The sequence below is a fragment of the Ictalurus punctatus genome, chromosome 12 (genome assembly GCF_001660625.3).
Source record: "Ictalurus punctatus breed USDA103 chromosome 12, Coco_2.0, whole genome shotgun sequence".
NCBI lineage: Eukaryota > Metazoa > Chordata > Actinopteri > Siluriformes > Ictaluridae > Ictalurus > Ictalurus punctatus.
The window spans coordinates 22316211-22342448 of NC_030427.2; the positions used below are offsets into that span (position 1 = coordinate 22316211).

General features: G+C 41.4%; 1 protein-coding gene across 2 annotated transcripts in view; it reads left to right on the plus strand.

Annotated features, from left to right (window-relative positions):
• The window catches only part of LOC108272781 (retinoic acid receptor beta), a 164224-nt gene that overhangs the window by 877 nt on the left and 137109 nt on the right, over positions 1-26238 (plus strand). Inside the window, exon 1 of one of the 2 annotated variants that reach the window (XM_017481504.2) lies at positions 25048-25162. The exons of the other annotated variant lie outside the window; for it this stretch is intronic. The gene's annotated coding sequence lies outside the window, so the exon portion shown is untranslated. Of the gene's footprint in view, positions 1-25047; positions 25163-26238 lie in introns of those variants that run through there. 2 annotated transcript variants of the gene reach the window in all.

Consider the following 26238-nt stretch of genomic DNA (forward strand, 5'->3'; position numbering starts at 1 on the left):
CCTTCCCGGGATCCACCTCCACCCTGTCCAAAATAAAGTGATTACTGAAGATGAATGAAAGGCTATGCGTAGGCTCTGCAGGCTAGAATATAAACGAAAAACCCACCACAAAACCAAACAAACGAAGGTAGGGAGAAACAACCACAAATAAGAGAGCAAATTAATCCCTCACTCGTTTTCTCCGTGCGTTCTGTCTTCACATCCTGTCTCATTTCTTTTACTCTTTCTCTTATGCTGCGCCCTCTCTCTCTCTCTCTCATTTTCTCTCCTTAACCTGATCTCTCGTTCTCTCTCTCTTCCCGTCGCAGCATCTCTCTATCCTGTCTTCACTCCCACTATCCTCTTCACTAACAGCTTTATTTGAGGCATGACACAAAGTCTATACCTCCCCTTTTCGAATCCTCGTTCTCATCAGACGCCCTTCATGCTTAAGAGAAAAAGATGTCTTTGATGTTTCTCTCACTGAAGTATATCCATAAAACATGCTTTGGAGTATGCTAATGCCCACCAGTATGCCATTGACTTGTGAGTCACATCATTATTATGTTGATTTTCTAGCATGTCTTCATCAAGCATTGTCAGCTCGGAAAATTAATAAATAAAAGATGTGTAACTTTTTAGTGTCTGAATCTTGGCAGGATCCCCCCCCCCTTCCTCTTCTTTTTCTTCTTCTTCTTCATTAGAATTCATGTGCTGTAGGCAGCTATAGCAAGTTCTGTGAGCTTCTGGATAATGAAGATGTTGGGCATTAGGTGGCTGATTAAGCTCTGAGCCATGCAAAATTAATGATTCTGAGAAATAATATCAAAGGACGACCCTCAAAGACGCAATAGCCTCAAGTCCCCCAACATTAATAAGGCTGTTAATTTGGAACTGCACTATGACTTTAAAAAATTCATGCTTAAGCTTTAGTGCCATCACACACCTTCCTGCCAATGTTTCTTCAGTTATTAAGCTCATTGGTCTTTCAGAATTATAAGTCTATGGACTCTGAACGTGTATTCATTCAGTTTACGTTGAGTAGGACAGGACAAAAAACCCAACTAGCAATGAGTTACATTTCCTGCTTGGCATTCGTTCTTAAAGATGATTTATCTACGAAGAGTCCAGCAGCTCTTAAATGGCTGAAGGAGTCATGTGATAGCATTCTATGGTCAGTAGGTGGCAAAGTGCTCTCATAGAAGAGAGGAAATCTATCACGCAAAGTTGACATGGCTTAAAGCGCTTCTTCACGTCTTCACATTTCCCTCCAGTGGCTGCGCTGAGCGTTCAAGCTCAGACCTCATACTGTACACCAGGGGTATTCAAGTAAAATTAGTAAAGCTCCAGTTACAGTAAAGTCCTGGCTTACAAAAGTCTGGATACGGAACTAACATGACTTGATTTGCTGCTAGTTTAATGCTTAAACAATATGGATTAGTTTATGGCTGTAAATAAGGATTCGAAGTGATTATGTTTTGTTTCATATTGGCGCTTTTGACAAGAGTCACGGACTCTGAACCGATGAGACACCTAGGTTCGGAATTTGATATAAAGCGGAAATAAACGCACACTTCTCTGTGCGTTCATCTTTTCATCCTGACTGGTGAGGGTAAACAAAATGAAACATGTATAAAGGTCTCTGAAAATGTCTGAGCGGATGTCTGTGTTCATGTAGTAGTCTCTGGTCTGATGAACTGCTTTCAGCTAAATAATTGACCCAAAAACATGATTGGATAAAATGCAACAGAGGATCTGCTTCAGAAGCCACTCTGGTTCATGCTTAGAAAACTAGAGTACTGTGGCTGAAATATAGTCAGTTTTTATGCTACATTTATTGTCTCTGCTACAGTTTTTCTTTTTTTCCAAGTTGCTTGGTCAGTGCGTAGTTTTTTTGTGATTGTTGCGGCCAGAAATGCTTTATTTTTCTGCTGCTTTTTTTCCCATTCTGTGCTTTGATTGTGGAAAACTATCTATCTATCTATCTATCTATCTATCTATCTATATATATATATAAAGAGAGAGAGAGAGCAGTGATGCCTTCAGAATAATGAAATGAATTGTTTCTCCATTTAAAAAATGTACTATAAAGAGCAGTAAATGAAAGAAAGGCAATATTTGGTGTGTTGACCCTTTGCTTAAAAAAAACAAACAAAAAAACTAGTCTCAGGTAGAGTTTGTGCAGTTTTATGAGGAAATGAGTTGTAAGTTTTACTGAGCATCTTACAGCCCTCGGGGGCGCACGGTGGCTTAGTGGTTAACACGTTCGCCTCACACCTCCACGGTTGGGGGCTTGATTCCCGCTACGACGTGTGCGCAGAGTTTGCATGTTCTCCCTGTAGTGTGTGGCTGTGCCCTGCGCTGGATTGGCACCCTGTCCAGGGTGTACCCCACCTTGTTCCCCATGCTCCCTGGGATAGGCTCCAGACCCAGTAGGATAAGCGGTATGGAAAATGGATGGATCTTACAGAAACAGACTTCTTCTTGGAGACTTTGACTGTCGCACTCGCTTCTTATTTTTGCAGCAAAACCCAGCAGCCTTCATTGTGTTTTTTTTGTCTGAAAAGTGTCTCTTCCGTAATATGCTGCTTTCTTCACTGACTTACAAACCTTTTTCTGTAACATTTAATTTTGTGTAGAAAACTAATGATTGGCAATAGAGAATATTTTTGTACTGACTCGATAATGTAGACGTCATAAAACAAAAATCTATAACAAAGGACTTAAAAAAAAGGGTGACTACATCTGAGAGGTCAAATATATATATATATATATATATATATATATATATATATATATATATATATAGAGAGAGAGAGAGAGAGAGAGAGAGAGAGAGAGAGAGAGAGAAAGACATTACGAGGAAAAATAAAACTCGGCCGGAAGCAGTAGTGATTGTTGGTGCATGTAAACCACACAGCTTTCACACTGATTAGGGCATTAATTAATTTGTGTTCACTAGTAAACTTGAGAAGACAGTAGTATCAGTCGCTACGCTACAAGCACAAACTACAAGTGACACGAGCAACTTGCTAAAATTAAGGTAGAGTTATAAGCTTTCTCCTCGGCAGCTGGAATGCTAAATCTGTGGCTAAAGACAAGTTTGAACTCCGCTTTCTCTCAGTAGTTTACTCAGATTAGAGCTATGCATGGTGTCAGTGTATCGGTGTGATGTAAGATCAGACTGTTCTATGAAATGAACTCTGCAGCTACTGCCGTCTGATCCGTAACAATAGCCCACTGCTGTTGGCATTACAAGACTTGAGTCTTGATTTCTCATTTTAATATCTTGAACTCCAAATCCTCTGTCAGTATGGTTTCTCGTTTCCGCCTGGGGTTTTGTATTACTGTCTGCAATAGAGCTATCAATCTGACGTTTAATTACATGGAAAAAAAAAATTTGCCTCACACACAAAGTAGCAGCTAGTCAGGAACGTGAAAGAAGATCATAGAAGTAATTACAGAAGCATTAATGACTGTTTGGTGTACCCTTTTTATAAAAACAGACCCATAAAGATGCCAATGGTTTTCACTTGAGTTACGATTGAAAATGCTGCATATTTGAGTTGCATAAACAGGCCTACTCGGCCTTGAGACATTCATATCGCCGTTTTAATTAGAAAAACCGGGAGGCTTTAACCATCAAACTATGAGCTTAATGCTTATATGATGATTCAAATAATTTTATAATTAAACATTGCTGGTTTATAGAAATTGAGTAAGATGGGCTTTATAATGTGGCAAAAGAGTGGGGGGGGGGGGAGTGTGTGAGAAGGAGAAAAGTAGAGATTATAGAGGAGGCTTTGATGGCCAGCCTGGCTATGGGAATCCTTGTGCGCCTTCAGGTGTAGACTCCTCTCTCCAAGCATCAATAATGAATGAAAGATATTCTGCTCGGCAGAGGACCAGACTTATCCGGCATACTGATTTTTAACTGGGAGGCTAGTATAAAAATTGCATCAGTGTGTTAGAATTACCTCATTAAATCCCACTGCTCTTGAATGATCATGGAAAGACGAGGGGTTGAAAGTTGAAGTGGATTCTGGGTCTGTTTAGATGGTTTTGTACTCTGGAGGGTTGAAGGACAAACTGCAGATTCAACGCTTACAGGTGTTTTTTTTTTTTTTTGTTATTTCCTGATGATTAGGCTATTCAGTTAATGTAACTGTTAATTAGCTGTATAAGGGCACAGATGTTGAATGTTAAAACCACAAAATACTTAGGTTGTGAAATTAAAATACAGCCAATTTCATTAAGAAATCAGCTCCAGGGTTCGCACCCGAGCTCAGCTTATTGACCGTGTGGAGTTTCACACGTTCTCCCCATGTCCTTGTGGGTTTCCTTTATGTTCTCCAGCTTCCTCACAGCTTTGAAAGACATGCCGGTACGTTGAATTGCTGTGCTAAATTGCCCCTGAGTGTGAATGAGTGTGTATGAGTGTGTATGGTGCAATGGACCAGCGTTCCATCCAGGTTGTCTTCCTTCCTCGCACCCAGTGTTTCTGGCACAAGCTTTGACTCTGACCAGGATAAAGTGCTAGCCGAAGATGAATCATTGAACGAGTTAATGAACGTAATCTTTTCTGTAACATAACCATGTAGATTATTTTCGAATAGCTCCACACTGGCAGACTGTATCAATGAAAATGAGGAATGCCTTAATTATTGAATGAAATCTATGTTACAGGTACTGTATGAGGCCAAGGCGACGTTCTGCGCGAGCTGTTTTCATCTGCTTCGGTTTAGACCTGTTTGAACAGAAGGGAACGACGGTGATTGCTCTGCTGCAGATGTTGTTGAAAGGGCATGTTATTTTTTCTTGAAATAGGGCTCCCGTCTGCAATGCAAATGGCTCTCGTCTCATCCTAATTATCATCAACGTTACCTAATAGGCTGGCATCTGCACCTGGTACCTCTCGCATCCATCCCTCTGTTCTGCTCCATCTATCCTGGCTTTATTCAATCACCCTGCAGTTCCGAGGTCGGGAGAAGATACACGTCGAAGTGTATTCGTTTCGAAGACTGTAAAGCAAAATTAATCGGTCAGAATTTGAACCCTTTCTTTAATACAGACTTGATTCCAACTGCAACCGCAGAGCCACTTGCCTGTCCTTACGTCCTTGTTTATAGTTCCTAGAGCTTTAATTGTCTTTTGGATTTGGACGATTTAGTGAGACGCTGAAGGTTTTCTACTCTTAATGTCCATGACGTCTGGGTAGCTCTGAGACATGGGGTAATGAAGACACGAGTAGAGTTTCGTTGGATTCAGGAATGAAAATGAAACGCATTTTAACCGGAGAGATTATGGGGAGATTGTGACTAGAGGTGCAATGCAGCAGAAATCTCAGCACTGCTGCTCAGATTCGTTTTCTCCTCTCGTCCTCTTTTTTTTTTTTTCCCTTTCCTTCTACTTTCCTGTATTCTTTCTAGCCCACATTATTTTCCCTTCCTTCTCCCGTCTCTCGCAATTTCTTTTCAGTCTCACAAACGAGTTAATTTCGGTCTCATCTGGGGTTCTCGGGAAGTAATTACAGCATGCTCAAAAAATATTTTTTTAAACATACGCCGCTTGAAAAGACACCCCTTTGCTTTCACTTCCTTTTATTAGGCCAGAATGTAGGCGATTTTAACGAACCGCATCGATCTCGTTACCACTGACGTACACATCGATCCCACGCGTTCCAAGTCTTGTCATATTTTTATGAGGACACTAGCAGATGGGAAGAGTGCCAGTTACTGAAAGGTTACACAAAGCTGTCAGAGTCCAAATCATGAACTTGAATCCATGAGTTCTTCTGGAACTCAAACTCCTTCTACTCTCATACTTCTTATGCAAGCCAGCAATCTTCTGTGTGCATAGCTGTCCTTGCTACAGTCTTTTACATAACCACAGTTCTAGTGCGTTATCCTAAAGCAGGCTATTTTTACACAGAGAGAGAGACTTTATGTCTTTAAAACCTGGTTTGCAGCTGTGGGTCTATTACTACTACTGTGAGCGGTGATTCACCTCTCGCTGAACCTCGGCAGTCAACGCCAGCGTGCGCTTTGGCACTGTTCAGCCAGCGGTGCTGCCAAGCATTTGTACTCGTCTGCCAAATCTGGATAGGGTCTTCCATGGCAAGCTGCCTGTTCTCTCAATCCCCACGGAAGAGCACCAGAAAAAGATATACAGCAATACATCTCCTTTAAAACTGCGCCACATTAGGCACTTTTAATGCAAAATCTCTGTGCACTCAGAAAACCCCCCCAGAAATGATTCTGCAGGGTTGTAGCGGTCAACTCGTACTTTTTATTGGATTTCCATAATGTTTTTTTTTACATTTGAAACCTCCTTCCTGTCCTCCTTCCTAACCGTCATCCTGTCTGATGATGGCTCTCATCATTTCATTGATGGTTAGTGGTTATGTGCAAAGAGGAAACCACTTCCCACCACAACCCAACTTCCCATGAATAAAAGTTTCTCCTAGTTGTCATAAATCTGCTTAGGATCAGTTCTCTTTTAGGTAATGGATAAAAACACGTTGCCACATGAAGATCTAAGGAATATTAACTAGCCCTGCATTGCCAATCTATGCACTATAATTGATATATCCTGAGTTGCGTCTTCCGTCATATTCACTCAGTGGTAAAATTGAAAGGAAAGCCTTGTTCATTTAGTTCTGTCACACAGCCCTTGTGTGACCCCCTGTTTTTTGCACTCCTTTTTCACACCATACAGATTTAGAAGAGAATTAAGAGTACTTCTATACATCCATCCATCCATCTTCCATACCACTTATCCGACACAGGGAGGAGCCTGAAGCCTATTCCAGGGAACTCAGGGGACAAGGCCGGGGACACCCCGGACACAATCGCACACACATTCACACACTACGGACAATTTGGAAAATGCCAATCGGCCCACAGTGCATGTCTTTGAACTGGGCGAGGAAACCAGAATACCCAGAGGAAACCCCCGAAGCACGGGGAGAATGCAAATGCAAACTCCACGCATAAAGGGCAGATTCGAAACCCCAATCCTGGAGGTGCGAAGCAAGCATGCCATTTCGAGTACAATGTTGTACAATTTAAAATATAAGCATCCAGGACTAACAAAGCAGGGTTTCCTGTATCACCCATTTGAATATACCCAGGCCTCAGAAGTTCAACCGAACAACAGCACTGGATCCTTTCAAATAACCTAAATATTGATCGGTTGCTCAGTCTGTTTCCTTTTCCCAGTCTACGAGACATGAACGAGCGTTTCTCTGCCGAAACACGACCCAGTGCGTATGAATGTTTTACTGAATAGCGTCCTCTCTCACCTTGCACATCGCCACATTAAACTCGCATTACAACACAGTGCTGTTGAATTCTCGATTCAGTGCATCGATTCATTTTCTATAACAGCGCGGCTTGGACAATAGTTCCACTGCAAGGCAAATCGTAGCTTTCTATATTAATGCACTAGCTATGACTCACAGGGACATGTATGGAAGACGCTGCACGTGATATAAGCCTCGTGATAAACAGATCGAAGAACGCGCTGTTGTTTAAGAACGAAAAACGTCTAATCGTTGATATGGTGAAGCATTCATGGAAGTAGTCTCCAGTGTAACAGTCTCGGGATAAAGTTTTCCACCGCACAGTCCATACAGGATTCCACACGGACGTGTCTTTCTGGTCAAATCTGCAGAAAATCTGCGGTAATTTGCGTTCATTTCTACGAATGCAAAATTGCAAAATCCCGGAGGGACTGATTTATTTGTGACATGGCAACTTTTGTCTTATTAGCATATAACCAAGAGAGAGAAGTAAAGAGAGGCTGGTGAGGAAACGGCCGTAATTGTAAGTGGTAAACAGAAATTAACCTGTTTCGCAGACGTTCCACAACATTATTTGTGACTCCGAACGGATAAAAGTACGCCGTGTTGTTCTTTGTAAACGTAATCACTGGCAAATTGCTGTGGCATGAGATGAATAAAACACTTCAGGATGTGCTGTTATTGCGATATATAATCAACTGAGTCCCTTTATTATTTTCCCATAATATCACACCCTGTCGTATTTTCATCCTTACATGGCAACTTTATTAAGTTTCTCTATAGATTGCCAGTGACATGGTAATCACTACAAGATGTAATTGACGTGTCAGGGCAGGAGGTCTACTTTGAATGCAAGCTGTCATTTCAGTCTTTAGTGATTAGTGTATTTTGCTGGAGAATGCTTCGTGTTCAATGATCGCGTTAATTTCACTCTGATAAAGTTACCAAATTATCATCAAAAAGGATCCGATTTTTTGTCATGGTGTGCACTTATGTAGCACTTTTTTAACCTTAGTGGTTCCAAAGCGCTTTACACGGTGTCTCATTCACCCATTCACACACACCAATGGTATCAGAGCTACCATTGGGAGCAACTTTGGGTTCAGTGTCTTGCTCAAGGACACTTCAGTATGTGGAGTCATGTGGGCCAGGAATTGAACCGCCATCCCTGTGATTAGTGGACAACCCGCTCTACCACCTGAACCACAGCCGCCCAGGCATTGGCATGCATTGTAACGTGACGTAAAGATAGATCCGTCAGCTAGGTCAAAGCAGTCTATAGACTTCGATATGAGCAGCAGCCGTGTCTTTATCCGACATCGGGTCCATTATCGGACACTGATTTGTCCAGCAAATACTTTGATTTGTTTGCTTTCCTCTGTTAGTGTAAATACTGCATGTTCTCATGTGCTCTTCTGTCATCTTTGTGCATATCTGCATTGTACCTACATGGGCCTGTTGTGTACTGTAATTGTAGCTTTATTGCAGCTATGTAGCTGTGGCAGAAGATGCTACCACGAATCTATCAGAGGCGGTCATGTCTTTCATCCTGCCCTTAGAGAAATCCTGCCCATAGAAACCTCAATACCAGAGCTTTACATTTCAGAGCATGAGGAATTTGGAGTATGAACATTGAGAACTCTTTTTTCGAGCAGGGTTTGATCTGGAGGCATGTGAGGCAATGTCCTTATGAAGAAGTCAGACAGATGAGCTCTGCTTGTCCGCCACAAGAATTTAAACGACTTGCTGCCTATAGAGGCCATCCGTATAAAAGGCCATCCCTTGGAGGCCATCCGTAGAGGCCATCCCTTGGAGTCATTCTCATTCGAAGAGCCGTGCTCACATAGTCGTGTTCAAAAAGGCGATTGAAGTGGCTATGGTATGTAGCACTTTTTGTATGAAAGCGGTGGCTTGGGGTTTATATTCCCAACTGTCAGCTTTTCATCTACAAATGAAACTTTTTTTTTTACTTACTTATGTCTCACTCTCACTTACATGCTGGCGTGAATATTAATATACATCTGAAAATATTCATGCTAATTTCAACATTTATGGCATTTAGCAGCTATGTCAATAAATACATCCCGATACTGGTTCACTAGGTCAGGGGCTCCCAAACTTTTCCAGGGCAAGGCCCCCCAAATGGCATTAACATTTGACCGAGGCCCCCCTTTTGCAATATGTCTTTAAAACGCAATAAAAATGCAGACTTCTGAATATATCCCCCCTTTTTTTTTTTTATTAATAATTACATCTTACATCTTTACATTACATTACATTAGGAATTGATTGTGTGTTTGTGGTTGTCTGAGAGTGAAAAAGAGAAAACATACTAGTGGGAGGGATGGGATTGGTGGCTATTAACGTCATGTGGGAGATTTCACCGCGACAGGACACGTACACACACGGCAGTGCTCAACCGTTTGACGGCAAACAAGAGAGCACTTATCATGGTTTCGCTTGTTTTCCCAATTTCTGAATATTGATTATTTTAGTTCATCAAGAAAATCCGACCCTACCTCACCGAACAGGCTACACAGATACTAGTCCAGACTCTTATCTCTAAATTGGACTACTGCAACTCACTGCTCTCAGGCATCCCGGCCAGCTCCATCAAACCCCTTCAGATGATTCAGAATGCTGCAGCGCGCCTCGTCTTCACCCAGCCCAAGAGAACCCATGTCACACCCCTCTTCATCTCCCTCCACTGGCTTCCCGTAGCCGCCCGCATCAAATTCAAGGCCTTGATACTCACCTACAAGACCTTGTCTGGAACAGCAACCCCCTACCTCAACTCAACTCTCTCCTGAAGGCTTACGTTCCCTCACGGAATTTGCGATCGCTTAGCGACCGACGCTTAATAGTTCCCACTCAGCGTGGCACAAGGTCCCTTTCCAGAACCTTCACACTAACTGTCCCTCAGTGGTGGAATGAACTTCCCAACCTCAATCCGGACCACAGAATCTCTCACCATCTTCAAAAAACAGCTAAAGACCCACGTCTTCTGTGATCACCTAACCAACTCATAAAAAAAATATATATAAATAAATAAACAAATTAATAAATAAATAAATAAATAAAAACACCATTATATATATTTGCACTTTCCACCTCTACTCTGCACACTTTGCTTCTTCTGGAACTCAATTAATGGATCTTGTATGGCAGCACTACTTGTATTGTTCTCTGCTAGATATATCGCTTTGCTTGTATTTGTATTTGTTTATCATTTGTTAGTCGCTTTGGATAAAAGCGTAAATGTATATGTAATGTTGTCCGCCTGGTCTCTGACCCCTGTTACGACCTTTGATAATGATTTTGATAAGGATTGCACATAATAAATACCATGGCTACTATTTGAGTAGCTGGTGTGGGATGGTGTTCATAACAACATATAACATCTGTGACATTTATTTGACAGTTAATGGCATCCCTGGCTGCAAAAAGTGGGAGAATCCCCCAAACTCCATTGATCATTTTTGTCAAGTAATCTTTTAACTAGATTGCATAGCCATTTCACTACAAATGTTTATTATTTAAAAAAAACAAAAACAAAATGTCACTATAGTATTGATTCCTCCATTGATAATAATAGTGAGGTATGAGGCCAGAATTAACACTGCATAAGAGGAACACATTGCAATTTGAATAAAATATACTAATTGTTACAATCAGAGTCTTTGGAGTTTTATTTTCATACAATGAAGTCTCAGAGAGTTATTTTTAAATAATTAACACAAAATAAATTGTTAAATTATTAAATAGAATACGTTGTTTGTATTGGAATTCAGACTCAGTGTGTGTGTGTGTGTGTGTGTGTGTGTGTGTGTGTGTGTGTGCATGAGTAGTTTGCACATCATTTGTCAGTGTCCTGGAGTTCATTTCTAGTGACAGAGATGAGATGTAAAAGGTCAGGCGATGTCGATGGAGTTCGAGAAGGGTAAAGGTCCTCCTAATGGAAAACCTGATTGACCGAACTGTTGACACAAATCTAGAAAATAGAATTCAATAATTGTGTACACATTTAATTAAACAGGTCCAGGGTTGAGTTGATATCAGAATCAAAACTTTTGAACACTGTGCTTCATTGTGACGTAGAGACAACACGTCATTCCCATAAAGGACCTTCTAGACGTCTACAACGCTAACGTAACACAGACGCTGGACTGTAGAGGTTTCTGTAGCGCACCCTTGGCGTGTATTGTCTTGTGTTGGTTTTCTGCTTTAACAGCATGGTCCACTATTTATGCAGTTGTTGAAAAAGTGCTGAGGCTAGAGAAGAGAACAGCAGGCATTGATGTTGAACTGATATAGGACCTCCACTGAAGGTAGACTCTTAAAAAAGCGTTTGTCCCTCCGGAGGCTGGATGTAGAAGTCTGGTTGACACTGAGCACCGTAGGGACACGACAGAATTTTGTTAGGATTATTCTTTACCTGACGCAAACATGCAACCGTGCTTCAGTGCAGAAGTATTGATACCAGTCATACTGTAGGGAAACATCTATACACACTCACTACCACAGTCTGCATGTCCTGAATTTCACTTATGGTATGCAGAAGGATGTATATGTCTGCATATGCTTTTGTGTCTGTAAAGCATAAAGGAGTACACACACACACACACACACACACAAGGCCAGTATTTTCCTCCGTATCGATTACTTCTCTGTGATCTCTCTGTGATGAATTGTGACCTTAGCTTTCCCTCTTGGCATTGGCTTTATGACGAATGTACAGGGGAACTCAAACCAATGATCTTTTTCACATCCTGCAAAAGAGCGCTCTGACTAATTGGATTTGTATCCATCAAAGCAGACTGACCACTCATGGGTTTTTACCCAGCATGCCCTTCTGAAGGAGTGGCTCTCTTTTTCTGCCCCCAGTGTGGGACCAGTCACAAAGAAGCAAGGGTGCTGTAAAGGATATCTCAGATTTAGTGTCTTTAGATTTACATAAATGACATTTAGTGTCTGGGAAATTATTCATAGGTGCCTGGTGGATAAGTAAGCTCTTCTCTTGTTTCGATATAAATCACCTTATTAATAATTGTAGCTAATAAACATATATATATATATATATATATATATATATATATATATATATATATATATATATATATATAATTCACAACTTTAAGAACGGCCCAGTCAATCACCTGACTCGAATCCAATTGTACAAGATTTAAAGACAATACGTTTAGAAGAATGGACCAAAATCACACCTGAATACTGCGGCCGATTAATTTCTTCATACAGGAAGCGTCTTGAAGCTGTCATTACAAAAAAAGGCTTCTCTACTGAGTATTAAATAAATTCAGTTAGCGTGTTCAATACTTTTTTCCCTGTGTCAGTCCAGTTTATTACACATAACTTTATTTATGGACTTCAATGATGTGAATTCTTTATATTTCCGGATTTCTTTAGTTAATACTGATGTCTGGTGAAAATTTCATGTGAATAGCCTCATTGGAAATATGTTTACTGAAAAAAAATTGTTGACACGTCCAATACTTATTTCCCACACTGTATATATATGTGTGTGTGTGTGTGTATATATATATATATAGTATGACTTTAATTTCGATTTGAAGCTATGGAGTATTACCGCTGTGCTAATTTAACATCAGATTGTTCCAAACATGCCAGCAGAATCTGATATTGCATTTCAGCGGCTGGACTTAACTTATAATATAACTATAAGCTTTGTAACATACAGCGAAGAAAAGAATATGGCCGACCTACAGATGACCAGCAGAAAACGATCAACTGGGTAAAACAATGAACCTGCTAATCTAATACTAATAAGGTTGCCAGGTTGTGTGACATGATAGCAGAGCAGGAGAAAGCTTCTTGGGACAGATATAAATCAGGTGCAGGTAAAAAAAAAAAAATGCTGATGGGGAGGCTCGTGTGGGAAAGTGAGACATGAGCAGGTTTTTTTTTTTTTTTTTTTTTTTACATCGTCTGCCTCAGACAATCTCTAAAGACTCAGACGATTCACTCAGACACATACTCACATGCACGTGAAGCCGAGGCATCTCAAATAACCCACACAGGGACAAGCACACACACGTGGACACTTAGGTAATAGGCTCCGGTTACACACGCCGAACCTCAGGTTTACACACACACACTCACACACACACACACACACACACCTTACCATCAGGAAATTCAATTCACATATCAACAATAGCACCAAAACAAAAAGCAATAGATTTACTGCTCCCAGCCTCTCTCTGTTCATCAGCACCTCATTCATCTGTCCATCAGCAAGGGCTTTTAATGTGTGTTACATTCTTCTGCCTGTTTGGACAGCTGGGCTTGGGTATTTAAGTACTGAATCAATGCTATAAAAGTGCCACCTGTCAGACAGGCGGCTTATGAAGTTGTATGTAGTCTGTGAAATAAGGGTGGAACAGTATGAAATATTTATGGCATAATCCTGTAACCTAATATCATGGCTCGCAGCAGCAAGGTATTTCAGATTTTTAAAGAGAATGACGTTAAATGACATATGAGGCTGCAAAAATATATATATTTTTAGAGTGGACTTATAAAGGGATAAGCTCGAGTATTCTTTCAAAAACAATTCTGAAATACATGTTTTTCCTGTAAGAGAAAAAGAATTCAGGGGAACACTTTACACTTGTTAATAATGATAATGCGACGACGTCGTTCAGGTCACGGTTGCATTGGATCCGAAGCCTATCCCGGCAAGTGGGAATACACCTTGGATGAGTCTAGAGTGTATCACAAGGCAGCATGTACACTACACACACATTCACACACTCATTCCCACCTACGAGCAATATAGAGTACTAGTTTACTCAAGATGGATATGGATTTAGATCTCTTATGAGCAAGACGGAGACAACAGTGGCAAGGAAAAACTCCCTGAAACTACACGAGGAAGAAATGTTGCGAGGAAACCATCCTCTTCTGAGTGACTCAGGATAGCGCTTATAAATTCTAATAAATCTAATTGAATCAGTCCATACAGGTTCTTGTGGAGTTTTTTTGGGATTGTTGTTGCCAAAAAAAAATGCTCGATTTTGCTTTGGCTTTTTCAAAATGTGTGATGCAATTTGAATTGGTGAAATTGCAATCGCAGGAAATTGATTTGCACGGTCTTTCACAGTGATGTTTGATGGTAAACGAGACCTTTTAGCTGTACTCATGCTCAGTGAACGTGAATCAAAGAGGGCTTTGGCTGAATGCGTGTTGGCCCAAATCTGCGAAAAATCTGCAGTAATTTTGGAAAATTGCAAGCTCCTCCGAATACTGCAGAGTCGTACGCTTTTTGAAAGGATGTCAAGTATGAGCAGACTATGAATAAAAGTCCTGTGATGAGCACAGGACAGTCTTTATAATTACAGCAGCAGGTACAAATCTACAGCGCCCAGGTGAGATTATCCACTGCATCAAGGGATGACGTCGGTATGAACTGTTTTTGGGAAGTTTAAGTATTTAGGGTATCCATGTGGTATCATCCATAACAGCAGGAAGTGTGTCACAAGTGTAGATTTAAAGATGTATCTGGACGAATCAGGTGGGTTTGGAGGATGTAAAGTAAAGATGTATGGACGAATCAGGTGGGTTTGGAGGATGTAAAGTAAAGATGTATCTGGACGAATCAGGTGGGTTTGGAGGATGTAAAGTAAAGATGTATCTGGACGAATCAGGTGGGTTTGGAGGATGTAAAGTAAAGATGTATCTGGACGAATCAGGTGGGTTTGGAGGATGTAAAGTAAAGATGTATCTGGACGAATCAGGTGGGTTTGGAGGATGTAAAGTAAAGATGTATCTGGACGAATCAGGTGGGTTTGGAGGATGTAAAGTAAAGATGTATGGACGAATCAGGTGGGTTTGGAGGATGTAAAGTAAAGATGTATCTGGACGAATCAGGTGGGTTTGGAGGATGTAAAGTAAAGATGTATCTGGACGAATCAGGTGGGTTTGGAGGATGTAAAGTAAAGATGTATGGACGAATCAGGTGGGTTTGGAGGATGTAAAGTAAAGATGTATCTGGACGAATCAGGTGGGTTTGGAGGATGTAAAGTAAAGATGTATCTGGACGAATCAGGTGGGTTTGGAGGATGTAAAGTAAAGATGTATCTGGACGAATCAGGTGGGTTTGGAGGATGTAAAGTAAAGATGTATCTGGACGAATCAGGTGGGTTTGGAGGATGTAAAGTAAAGATGTATCTGGGCGAATCAGGTGGGTTTGGAGGATGAGAGGAGCCCCAGCAGTAAAAGTGTCAGTCAGGCATCAGACATCGGGACAGAAAAATGAGAGCCAGACGTTAACAGAGACATGAAGACACCTTGGGACATAAAGCGTCCTGGTACTCCAAGAGTGATCAGTTACCTCAGCTTATTATTCAGTTATTCAGCTTAAAGGATATTATTCTGACACTTCAGGAAAGCATATTTTGGCCAACTGACCGGTCCTGTGAGTTTGATGGATTAAACTCATTTTCATAACTCTGAGATTCTTCTGCTTTGCTCGACTTTGTCCATTCAGGCTGGTCACTTATGAGGACAGATCGTTTAGCAGCACAGCCGCATTGAGTCTACTTGTGAACTTACTCATCTCTCAGTACCTTCTTTCTCCTTGTTATCTTTTTTGATAGTGTTTTTCTTCTTCCTCTTCTTCTTCTCATTATTATTATTATTACCAGTAGTATTATTTTTTGTTGTTGTTGTAATACTGGTTCAACATAACATTTCCAATATAACTGTTTCAGAATTTTTCTGTCACAGTATTAGGGCTTGCTGTTTACCAGTTCATCACATCCATTTTGTATAATGGATTCACACTCTGAAGCAGCGGGATTAAATCGTTTTTCCACTTGAGAGCAGGATAGGATCGAAGTCCATACCACACTCAATGCTTCATTGGACGGCATGTGTTACTCATCATGTTCTGTTCCCTACTTAGCAGTGGATGTCCTGTTCACCCAGACCATCTCTTCTCAGTATCGTTTTTCAGTAATATGAGGTTAGATTTTACCCAGTACGCCTCTATCTCACAAAGTCTTCACATGCTTGGGGATCTTTCTGATTTTTCTGATGAGTGTGAGTGAAAATAAGAAATAAATATACTTTGTAATATATTTACAGCGACAGGTATTGTTTATAATTTTCCTTTGAAATTTGATTGATTTTTCATGTTAAAGGCATTCACCAAAGTAAAGAAAGATACGTTCATCCATCTTCTGTACTGCTTATTCTACACAGGGTCACGGGGGGGAGCCAGGAGCCTGTTCCAGGGAACTCGGGGCACCAGCTCATTGCAGGGCTAAATCGCACACACACTCCGGACAATTTGGAAATGCCAGTCAGACTACAATGCATGTCTTTGGACTGGGGGAGGAAACCCCCAAAGCACAGAGAGATCATGCAAGCTTGGAGTCGGGATTCAAGCCCCCAACCGTGGAGGTGCGAGGCAAACATCCTAACCACCATACACCCCCCCGCCCCACCAGAAGATTTGTGTTAAAAATCATTTTTAATCCCTATTTAACTTAACATAACATACCGGGGAAAGTCTCATTTATTATTTGAGAAAAAGTCCAGTTTTGCCCACATTCCCAGCAACATGTCAGCTCCACGTGACCAGCAACACAAGGCTATAATGTGCCTCTCTTACTTTATTTTTTTTATGGACCAGGAGATCAGTAGACATGAAACATGCCCCTTGACAGTCCGGTTCTATTGCTCCAAGAGTGGCAATTACATTTTATTGACCCATAAGTAAGGGGCAGAACAGCTGTTTTAATTGGTCTAAGTGGGAGAAATGGGATATGCTCAGTGGGTGGCTCGCACTCAAGTGTATTTCTTTAAGGGGTCTATCTGATTGAAATATGGCTGCTTTTGTACTATAGTATATGTATATGGCTGTGTTAATGGATGCAACTTAAGACATATGTGCAGAAATAAAGTGGGCTGGTTTCAGAGATTGATTCAAACAGTCCCATTTTGGTTTTATTTTTGCATGTCTGATGTAATGCAATGCCAAGTTTAGTAGCCGGCAGTTCATTTCAGCCTCACTCAATCTACGGATCTTTCTAGATCTCAGGAGGGTGGGTGTTTTGCACTGCGGACTCTCCGGTCGTATCATTTGTCTTCGATGATGATTTGTGCCCTGTTTAAATTACCATTAGGCTGTGCGGTTTACACGCTGACATGGGCAGGAGAGATGGATGAAGCTCCTGGGGGCTCTCTCTGGGTTTGTCAATATGAGGAGGTGTTGGAATCATGTCAATAGAAGGAAGAGAGGGAATCAGTCCTGCTAAGAAATTACAGCTCTGTAATTGATAAATTTTCTATTTTTCAGTCTTCGTGTCACCATGAACTGTTTTTTTTCCCATCCAATACTGCAGTGGCTTGTGTATGTAAATGAGAGAACGATGAGCGCTGGGGTTTTTAGCCGTCAACACGGGATGGAAAGCCATGAAGGGTAGCTATGAAGGATTGCTTTATGTTTGAAGTAGCATCTCTGTTCTGCAAAGAAAAGCACTTATTCAGCAGAAGTGGCTCAGCTTCTTGCCTTTGTGTCTGTGTGATACGTGTGTGCGGACGGGTAGGGGGTTCGTTTGAAGAGTCACGTTTGGAGAGAAGGAGAAGTTCAGGATGCCGTATGTTTTCATTGGGAAGTTTATTTGTGTGTGCACGCATCTGTGTTTATAATTTCTTTCTTATAATTTGTTTCTTGGTGTGCGTGTGTGTATAATATGCATCATTGCTCACTGTGTGTCTGACCAGATGCATAATAACCTTCATGAATTATTCTGTTTATTCTAGACTCGCTGAACTACAGGCAGTTTTTTTTTTTTCCCCCATACGCGATAAGTATGTGCTACAGTATTTTTTCATTTACTCGGTTGGGCCCACGGAAATACTTTTGCTGGGTCCTCATCTGGACCTCATAAGCAATACACTATAAACAATACATTAAACACTACATTCTACACAGCAAACAATGTACATGACTACAATTTTGTTTTACAAGTCAACCAGTAAATTAAAAAAGAGGTCGACTTGTCATTGTTTACATCGCTAAAGCAAAAACCGTTTTAGGAAATTGCTATTATTAGGCTGTTTTATTCGGGCAGCAATGAACGCATCGAACCATACATCAGTTAACAGCCATACACATTTAAGCTACACTGTTACCCAACAAAAGTACATAAATTGGTGCAATAATTGTGCAAATTTGATTTAAGGATGCACCAGTTCTTTAAACACATTCACGTGGACTAGCTAGTGGTTCAGCTGAAATCGCTGATTCTGAAACCGAGAGCGTGTATAGCGCAGCACAGGAGCTCCTTGTAGCTTAACGATGGATGGGTAATGCAAGGTCTGTTGCAGTGTCGAGGAGGTTTTTCCACTAGGTTCAACTCCACCCTCAGTAGCATCAGAAAATAAGGATGCGCTCTAAAGTAGCCGAGTGGAATTGGATAGTGATTCGCAACCCGTGGCTCTGAAGCACTTTTTCACACAGTACAAGGATTTTATTTTCATTTTATTTAGCTTTGGAAACAAATTGCGGAGTGGGATTTAGTCAGGTGCACACCTGCCCACTGCATGCAAAGTGATATCAAATGGTCCATTATAGCCAAAGGAAATACGAGGGAAAAAAACAAACACTCTTCCCAGCTTGGTCTTGTTCAGTTGACTATAGACTTGGCTTCAACTCGTGTGGAATATTTTAGACTAACAACGTACATTTAGTCTGCTTTCTTTATCATCTGACTTGCTGTTTTTTTTCCACCACTCTGTCTAATTGGCGTCCCAACAGCGGCACCTATTGAATGTATTAGTCAATGAGTTGATTAGCCTTACTAGTGAGATTAAAGGACTCCAGTTGCACACTGAGCTCAGTCCAAGTGAATGGACTATGTGGATCAGTGTCTGGGGCATGATGGCGTTGAAAGCCGAGCTGAAGTCATTGAACAGCGTTCTAATATGAGTGTCTGTGTTGTCCAGCTGGGATTAGCCAGGTGGATGGCAGAAGATATGGTGTCTGTGATGGGGCGATTTTACCAGCATGCATACTGCTCAGAGTCCAGTGTAGCTGAAATGGAGGCCTAAATGTGGGTCTTGACCAGCCACTCGAAACACTTCATGATGATTGCAACGGGGAAGTAGTTACTGAGGCGAATAGCTGGAGACTTCTTTGGCACTGGGGTGATGGTGGCCGATTTGAAGCAGGTGGTAGCAGCCTGGGCCAGGCAGATGTTGATCAGTGAGCTGGTGGGTGCACACAACCAGCGAGCTTTGCATAGGTTCACCCTTGGCAGGGTTTTCCTCACATCCGCTGTGGTCACGGTCAGCACTTGGTTGCCAGAGTGAGCTTTGATCCTTACTGTTGTGTCAGTGTTGGATGCAAAGCAGATTTAGGAGGGGGACGATATTGTTGATTGCTGCAGGCATTGGTAAAACTTACTTCTTTAATCAGTGATGGTTTGAACTCCTTGAAATATGCAACGGAGGTCCTTCATTCATTCGCTTATTCATCTTCAGTAACCACTTTATCCTGAGGTCATATAGTTAGTTAAATGCTGTTGTATGTTTTTTTGCATGGCTTAGTGGTTAGCACGTTTGCCTCGCACCTCCGGCTTTAAATCCCGCCTCCGCCCTGTGTGCGTGGAGTTTGCATGTTCACTGCTTCAGGGGTTTCCTCCGGGTACTCCGGTTTCCTCCCCCAGTCCAAAGACATGCTCCGTAGGCTGATTGGCATGTCCAAAGTGTCCGTAGTGTGTGAATGTGTCTGTGATTGTGCCCTGCGATGGATTGGCACCCTGTCCAGGGTGTACCCCGCCTCGTGCTCCATGCCTCCTGGGATAGGCTCCAGGTTCCCCGCGACCCTGAAGGATAAGGATCCCTGATAGAAGATGGATGGATTACAATGAACCATGTACTCAAGTCGGCGTGTCACCATGGTGCCACTTTTCTGAAGTAAACGCAGCATTTCCTCATCTCGTGCTGGGCAATCAGTCTGGGTCTGAGCAAGTCCATTTTATTATCCAGAGGGAACGTTTGGAGACAGCTGATCAGGACAGGGTAGCCTGCCACATTTACTGTGCTGTTGAGGCCAGAAATGCTTGATTTTGCTGTGGTCATTTTCAAAATTTTTTGAAAGTGTATTTCTAGAGCACAATTAAAAGCAACAGAGTTGCACCAAAGTGCTGTACAATAAAACGTTAAACAGAATACACTCAGAAAACTTCAACATAAAACCCTAAAACTAATCTTAATCAAAAAGCAAGAACAAATAAGATTTAAGATCCGATTTAAAACTGGCTAGTGAAGGAGCAGATGTCACATTTAAGGGCAGACTGTTAGAAGGTTTAGGTGCTGCAGCAGAGAAGGCCCGACCACCCTTAGATTTACAGCAACAACGTGGGACAGTTAAGAGAAGCTGATTACATGACCTAAGTGCTCTTTGAGGAGAGTGAAGAATCAGAACGGCACTAATGTATTTTGGTGTGACACCAGCTAAAGCCTTGTACACATAAAACATTTTAAAATCGAATGTAAACTTTACAGGAAGCCAATGTAAAGTTGCTAGAATGGGAGAAATGTGATCCCTCTTTTTTGTGCTGGTAAGAAGTCTCATTGCCACATTTTGGACTATTTGCAGGCGAGAGATCGCGGTTTGAGGCAGGCCACAGTATAGGGAATTACAGTAGTCCAGACTTGATGTTATGAGAGCATGGATTACAGTCTTAAAATCGTTCTGGGGAAGAAACTGTTTTAATTTCGCAACCTGATCTCAGATGAAAGAAATTGCCCTGTACCACTGTACTGATTTGTTTCTCAAAATGTTGTGACGAATCAAATTTAACCCCAAGATTTCTTACATGTGGTTGAACACTGGCGGAAAGAGAACCTAAATTAAAAGCAGATGGAGACCTGGAGGGGCCTAAAATCAGAATTTCACTTTTGCTTTCGTTGAATTGCAGAAAATTACATTTAATCATTTCCTCTCCTCAAAACAGTCGCAAAGCACTTCCAAAGGATAACTACTGTCAGTTTTAACTGGTAGATAAAATTGTGTATCATCAGAATAGCAGTGGTAGGAGATCTTATATTTCTTAAAAATAGCACCCAAGGGGAGCATATAAAATGAAAAAAGAAGAGGGCCTAAAATGGACCCTTGGGGCACACCGCATAATAGGGGAGCCGATGAAGAAGAAAGCTTCCCAATGCTCACTGAGAAGGTTCTGTCTTTGAGGTAAGAAGCCAACCACTGCAGGGCGGCACCCCGAATACCCTCCACATTTCCCAACCGATGTAACAGAGTATTATAATCGATTGTATCGAATGCAGCACTTAAATCCAACAAGACAAGCACAACATGCGATCCAGTATCGAGAGCTTGCAACAGGTCATTACTGACCTTCAACAGTGCAGTTTCCATGCTGTGCATTGATCTAAAACCCGACTGAAACGTGTCTAAAATATTGGACATACTGAGATAGGAACTCAACTGACAAGACAAAACTCTCTCTAAGAGCTTTGAAATGAAAGGTACAGTGAGGGAAAGAAGTATTTGATCCCCTGCTGATTTTGTACGTTTGCCCACTGACAAAGAAATGATCAGTCTATAACTTTAATGGTAGATTTATTTGAACAGTGAGAGACAGAATAACAACAAGAAAATCCAGAAAAACGCATGTCAAAAATGTTATAAATTGATTTGCATTTTAATGAGGGAAATAAGTATTTGACCCCTCTGCAAAACATGACTTAGTACTTGGTGGAAAAACCCTTGTTGGCAATCACAGAGGTCAGACGTTTCTTGTAGTTGGCCACCAGGTTTGCACACATCTCAGGAGGGATTTTGTCCCACTCCTCTTTGCAGATCTTCTCCAAGTCATTAAGGTTTCGAGGCTGACGTTTGGCAACTCGAACCTTCAGCTCCCTCCACAGATTTTGTATGGGATTTAGGTCTGGAGACTGGCTAGGCCACTCCAGGACCTTAATGTGCTTCTTCTTGAGCCACTCCTTTGTTGCCTTGGCCGTGTGTTTTGGGTCATTGTCATGCTGGAATATCCATCCACGACCCATTTTCAATGCCCTGGCTGAGGGAAGGAGGTTCGCACCCAAGATTTGACGGTACATGGCCCCGCCCATCGTCCCTTTGATGCGGTGAAGTTGTCCTGTCCCCTTAGCACAAAAACACCCCCAAAGCATAATGTTTCCACCTCCATGTTTGACGGTGGGGATGGTGTTCTTGGGGTCATAGGCAGCATTCCTCCTCCTCCAAACACGGCGAGTTGAGTTGATGCCAAAGAGCTCCATTTTGGTCTCATCTGACCACAACACTTTCACCCAGTTGTCCTCTGAATCATTCAGATGTTCATTGGCAAACTTCAGACGGGCATGTATATGTGCTTTCTTGAGCAGGGGGACCTTGCGGGCGCTGCAGGATTTCAGTCCTTCACGGCATAGTGTGTTACCAATTGTTTTCTTGGTGACTATGGTCCCAGCTGCCTTGAGATCATTGACAAGATCCTCCCGTGTAGTTCTGGGCTGATTCCTCACTGTTCTCATGATCACTGCAACTCCACGAGGTGAGATCTTGCATGGAGCCCCAGGCCGAGGGAGATTGACAGTTCTTTTGTGTTTTTTCCATTTGCGAATAATCGCACCAACTGTTGTCCCCTTCTCACCAAGCTGCTTGGCAATGGTCTTGTAGCCCATTCCAGACTTGTGTAGGTCTACAATCTTGTCCCTGACATCCTTGGAGAGCTCTTTGGTCTTGGCCATGGTGGAGAGTTTGGAATCTGATTGATTGATTGCTTCTGTGGACAGGTGTCTTTTATACAGGTAACAAACTGATATTAGGAGCACTCCCTTTAACAGTGTGCTCCTAATCTCAGCTCGTCACCTGTATAAAAGACACCTGGGAGCCAGAAATCTTTCTGATTGAGAGGGGGTCAAATACTTATTTCCCTCATTAAAATGCAAATCAATTTATAACATTTTTGACGTGCGTTTTTCTGAATTTTTTGTTGTTATTCTGTCTCTCACTGTTCAAATAAATCTACCATTAAAATTATAGACTGATCATTTCTTTGTCAGTGGGCAAACGTACAAAATCAGCAAGGGATCAAATACTTCTTTCCCTCACTGTAATTTAGAGATAGGGCTAAAATTGCTGAGGATAGATGGGTCAAGATGGGGTTTCTTGAACAGAGGGTGAACCACAGCATGTTTAAAACTAGCAGCTACAACTCCATTTGCTAGAGAACTGTTAATAATAACTGTTATAGCTGGGCTCAAGGTTTCAAGCATTTAGCCTTGGAAACAATATCAGCTAGCTGAGCAGAGGTGACTGGATGAAAACAAGTTAGCGAATCTGTTGGTGAACAAATCAAAGGGGGATCATATGTCGACAGCTTAATGGAAGCCTTGATCGCCAAGACTTTATTATCAAAAAGTTTTAAAAGGTCCTCACAGGTTTCCCGAGATGGAACAAGACAAGGAGCTGATAAAGGATTTAGCACTGAATCAATTGTCTTAAACAGAATTCTCGGCCGGTTAGGATTTTCAGTGATGAGTTTGGAGAGGAATTTAGACTTAGCCTCTTACACTGAACTTTGGTAACTGGTTAAGCATGCAGTTAAACATTCATACGAGATTTGGAGTTTGTCTCGTTGCACAATTTTTGCGGAGGGTTTTTTGCAGGATTATAATTTCACTATTGAATTGGCGAAATTACAGTCGCACAAAATTGTCTTTCGCAGTGATGTATGTTGGTAAATGAGACCTTTTCGGCTGTATTCATGTTCCGACACACGTGAATACACGTTGCGATGACTTCACACGACACGTCTTGGCCCAAATCTGCGGTCATTTTGAACAATTGAAAGCTCCTTCGAATATTGTGGAGTTTCCTTGATTTTGCATTGAGTGTTATGCTATGTGCTTACAGACAGAAACGTGGGGTGCTTGTCCAGTACTCAATTAAACATACAGATAGCACTTTTGTTGTGATCTGGAAAGGCCAGTGCACATCTAAATCGTGTTTCATGTTTAAAGCGACAGTACGCTTTTACCAAAAAAAAGTTTATTCTTACTGTATTTTCCATTGTGGTAAAAACAGTCCCTCCAGGATTTTGCAATTTTGCGACCGCAGAAGTGAGTGCAAAAATCAAAGAAACTCCGCAATCTTCGCAGGAGCTCGGAATTTTTCAAAGATACTGCAGATTTTCCACAGATTGGGGCCAAGACATCATCAGAATGTGCATTCAGCCAAAGCCCTATTCAATACACGTGCGTCGAGCATGAGCACAGCTAAAAGGTCTCATTTACCAACAAACATAGAGCGTGCAAAGAGCGCGCAGAACTAATTCATCCGATTGTAAATTCGCCAATTCGAGTAGTTTCCTGCAAAAAAAAGCACAAAGACCTCTGCAAATTGCACCGCAAATTTTGAAAACAAAAAAGCCGCAGCAAAATCAAGCATTTTTTACTGCAACAAGCACAAAAAAAAAAACTCGGCGAAATCCTGTACGGACTGTAAAAAGGTAACACGGATCATTTTGACCTGAACTCAGCATGATGCATTGGAGGATGTACACATCTTACCGAGCATATCAAAAACTCACTCATTAACATAAAAACACACACAGTCACGTAATTATGGTGCATTGTCTTGCTCCTGGGATCTAGTGTACCACAATGGAGCAGAGAGCAACCCCCCCCCCCCCCCCCCCCCCCCCCCACACACACACACACAAATCGGTTCAGGACAAGAGAGACTTTGATCTGGGCTGCACACATATGGAAGTGATTTTTGACATTCCATCCAGATTAAAGCATGTTTGGAGAAACATTTCATTAACCCCATTTCTGGCTATGGTGAGTAGAGTTTCAAAGATGGTATAGATTTGGTTATTGCTAATACAGGCTCTTAAGGGGAGTGAGACTGGGGTCAGGAGAGAGAGAGAGAGAGAGAGAGAGAGGGGTTATTTAGCCAGTGTACAGTATGTACAGTATATTCCCACACAATGTCAGCCAAAGGAACAGTCAGTCAGATAATATGGGACATTTCCGAAGTAAAATAGAGGGTTTTTTAGTAACCTGTGATTTGGAATGACAACGTGACTTTGCTTGTCACAAGATTTGCACTATGTAGCTAAGAAAGCCCTGGCTATAAATACAGTATCATTATGTACAGGCAAAAAAGAGGACGGTGGAGCTTTGCTTGACTTATTGAAGGGACGGCATGGGAGAAACAACAGTACTGAGTAAAATAAATCAATATTTTTAAATAAATAAAATCTATGCGTGGTGTCCTTCGGGGGTGTAAACTTTTCAACAGGATGATCGCTGTAAATTGTTATTATTTTTTTTCTGGGAAACATGTAAATATCTTACGTAGTTCTGAAGCGCAGTACTAAATGAAAAAAAACAAACATGATGTTTAAACAAAATAATAATTTACACCGATCATCCTGTTCTAAAGGTTACTGTGTCATCATATGAGTAAACATCTGTTATGTATAACAGGGCAGAACTAAATAAAAAACTAAATGCAATGTTTGTGTGTGTATATATATATATATATATATATATATATATATATATATATATAGTATATATAAGCAGTCCCAAAAGTCACATTGTTGTGGTATTTATTTTTGCTGTTGTAAGAGTTGGTAAGAGTTGTAAGAGTTGTAAGAGTTTTGCTGTAGTTGAATTGTAAGAGTGTGCTTTGGGGGGGTCACAACCCAAATAAATTGGTCACTACCCAATTGTTGGTCATTTTCCCAGTTTTCCAGATTTCCGCCACAGCAACATCTGACAGTGTTTCCCAGAACATCACTCATTTCCAATTGTAGTGTAGAAATAAGAAAACTATTCAAAAACGATGAGGTATTTTTAGTCATGTGACACAGTCAACTCGAAACAAACAAGCTAGAGGACGCTGTACT